The following is a 3,458-nucleotide window of genomic DNA, read 5'->3' as shown; positions in this document are numbered from 1 at the left end:
TTTTACTTTTTTCTGCTACTGTATAACATTTATCATTATTTTCCAGATTCCAATATTCATATCTTCTGTGCAAACTAATGAACCATGTCCATGGACAACCTGCTTCAGGTACAAATATCTGTTTCAATCAGGAGAGAGTTATTCTGTGATGATAATCAGCCTCAAAATCTCAGTGGCATATAGCAGCAAAGTTTTATTTCTTGGCCAATACTTATTAATGGTGCAGGGGTTGGGTACTACTGTAAAAGTCCATCTTCTTCTTTTCACCATGGCCAGTGATATCCCACATGGTATGACACTAACTAGCTTGGATCCCAGAACAAATTTAAAATGTAGAAAAGAAATAAATTCTTGTTGCTTCAAGGCATGGAGGTTTGGGAAATGTTTGTTAACACATCATCAATTAGACTACTCTTACTTATTTTATACAGAGTAAAATTTGAAGTATCTAATTTTTCCTATAGCTGGAAAGGGAAAACATTTTGGTGTCCTTTCACATCGCTTTTCTGCCTCTCTTAATATTGGCAATATCCGTTTAGTTTTCTATAAATGTTAAGACTTTGATACTATTATATTTTAAATCACCCCAGCTCCAATTAAAATAAATATTATCTATAATTGTTATTTCTCATAGGCAATAAGCAATATAATCACTTCCATCTTCAAGCACAGATAGAAACACATTCATAGGCAGAATTCCTAACCATACATTCTACACTGACAGCGCTAGTTATAGTATCTCTATAAATTTCTCTAAATTTGCACTGCTACAGGGCTGCCTGCAGTGTGGGTGAAGAAGATGGGTGAGATGGACTTCAGGGTCCAGATGCTATTGGCATAGTCAGCCGAGAGGAATGTTTTGTCAGACATCTACAATGAACAGCTTGCTGATGCTCTAAGCTCTAATCTAAATCTGATAGAGCTGCTTTTGTATTGCAATGCCCTGAGAAGCTGGGGGGTGAAGCTGCTCTGTCAAAGACTCAGACACCCCAAATACAAACTGCAGAATTGAGGTTGAAGAGGTGCTGAGTTTCTAGCCCTGCATATCAGGACCTCACAGCAGCTCTGATATCCAATAAGAATTTAATAAGGATGGACCTAAGGAGCAATGACTTGGGGTTGTCAGGCATGGAACTGCTCTGTGAGGGGCTCCAGCGTCCCAAATGCAGGATGCAGATGATTCAGTTGAGGAAGTGTCCTCTGGAGGTTGTGGCTTGACAGGACACTACCTCCTTGCTCAGCACCAAGTGCACTGGAGGATTTGGATCTGAGGCTTTTCTGTTAAGCTTGAGGCACCCAGTCATTGGCTGAGGATCTTGCAGTTGAAGATTTGCCAAGTCACTGCTGCTGCCTGTGAAGACCTGACTCCCACCCTCAGTGTGAATCAGAGCCTGGCAGAGTTGGATCTAAGCTTGAATGAGCGGGGAACCTAAGTGCCGCTGCTGTATGAGGGTTTCAGGCATCCAAGTAAACTCCAGACCCTCTGGTTAGGCATTTGATGGCTCAGTTCTACAGCCTTTGAGTGTCTCTCTGCTGTGCCCTAGGCCAACCACCAACTCTGGGAGTTGGATCTGAGTTTGAATGACCTGGGAAACTGGGGCATATGTTTGCTGTGTGAGGGCCTGTGACACCCCACCTGTGGACTCCAGAAACTATGGCTGGATAGCTGTGGGCTCATAAGCAGAGATTTGACGTTTCTCTTCTAGCCTGGGGGTTACCCAGACAATAAGAGTTTATCTGACTAACAACGTGCTGGGAAACACAGGTATCAGGCTGCTATGATAGATCCTGAGTCATCCCAGCTGCAAACTTCAAGTCCTCTGGTTATTTGGAACAAGCCACGGAAGACTGGCAGCACTTCACCTAACAAAACCTTACTTAGACGTTGGCTGCCGAATGGTTCTATCTACTGCTTCTTCTCTTGCAGTAAGGAGGCAGGAAGATCATCCCAGGACCTGCCAATCAACATAATGATAAGGCCTTTTATTTCCTCAAGAGACAAATTTATATGCAGAATAAATCCTTTCTGCTTGGGGTTTATGTAATCATCATGTGACTGAGCTTGGAGTTTTAGTCTGAAGAATGTTGGTGCCATGGAGAGAATTTAGAGAATTGTCCCAGATGACTCTAGAGCAGAAGCTCACAACTGAGAGTGATTTTGCTCCACCAGGGGACACTTGGCAATGACAGAAGACATTGGGGTGGGGGAACCTACTGGCATCTAGTGGGTAGAGGCCAGGAATCCTGCAAATATCTTAAAATGCACAAGGCAACTCCTACAACAAAGTATTTGGCATACATGTCAATTGTGTTGAAGTTGAAAAACGCTATTCTCAAAGATTAATGGTGCAATAAAGATACTAGAGAGTCTGGAACACTGGTGAACCTCAGAATGCTTGTTATGGCAACAGCCTCAATAATAAACCTCGCAATTTTGTTTTTCACTATGATTCTGTCCCCTGGCTGGAGCCAACTGGACCATGGTTGGACACCTGCCATTGTTAGCCAACTATGGGCCAGCCAATAACTTATACCATGCTTTGGATGAAAACATGAATTAAATCAACCAGGATTTTACTATCAGGGATTTGAGCTAGGAAACTTCAGACAAACTAATGATTGTTGGGAAACTTCACAAGAATGCCATGAGCGTGCCATGCTGAATCCATAGTGAAGATATCTAGAAAGACCAAAATTTACTGGTAAGTGGAAGAAATTTGTAGAGATAAAAAATTTAGTGACCTTGTAACTTATGAAATGTTGAAAAGGAAGTAACTCAGATTCTGAAGACATCATTCCTGTGGATATCAATAAATGTTCCATGATTACTCACATTAAATAAATAAAGCATGTTGATATTGAAATATGTAAATTAGCTATTTGAGTAAGACATTTATTAGGTTATTAAAACTGAGTGTATATTTTTTTAGAAGAAACTGAACAGAATCTTCAAAATGCAAAGAAATTTAATTAGCTACGAAGGTGAAAAGTGAGTGTTGTATTTACCATTTGTGTGACAGAAGTCACTGTTTTTTGTTTTTGTTTATTTCTTCACAAGGGAAGTAGATTTTCTTGTTACTGACAGTACAAGAGATTTTTCCATATTTAATTTATATTTTTCCCTTGTCTTCATCTGATACATTTTAAAGTTATTTAAAGTGCATGTATAATTTTGTCCTTTCAAAGGTTTTAATAAAAGTGTGGTGACATATTCTGAGTGTTCAATTTCCTTATAATACACTGACTAATGATTGGTTCTAAGAAGCAATTTGGTTCAAGAAATGGCCAACTATTCAACACTTATAGCACCTTTAGATTAGAAAATTTGCTAATTGGATTTGTGCTTTTCTAAATCTAAGTAAAATGTGTGAATCATTTCTTGTAAAATTAAAATTATTTTGTCTTAGAAAAATGATGTAGGCAATGTACCTTGTGCACATTCTGAAAATTACATACTA

At 39.3% G+C, this 3,458-nt stretch overlaps 1 pseudogene across 1 annotated transcript; it reads left to right on the top strand.

Moving 5' to 3' along the window:
- The first annotated feature begins 268 nt into the window (after positions 1–268).
- LOC309974603 (NACHT, LRR and PYD domains-containing protein 12-like) lies at positions 269–1,971 on the top strand (annotated as a pseudogene). The gene is made up of 3 exons: positions 269–290; positions 921–1,206; positions 1,545–1,971. The product of its transcript is annotated as an NACHT, LRR and PYD domains-containing protein 12-like (transcript).
- Positions 1,972–3,458: the final 1,487 nt, after the last annotated feature.

The sequence above is a fragment of the Leucopleurus acutus genome (assembly GCF_964270905.1).
Source record: "Leucopleurus acutus genome assembly, chromosome: 18".
In the NCBI taxonomy this organism is placed as follows: Eukaryota; Metazoa; Chordata; class Mammalia; order Artiodactyla; family Delphinidae; genus Leucopleurus; species Leucopleurus acutus.
This window is presented reverse-complemented; position numbering and strand designations above follow the sequence as displayed.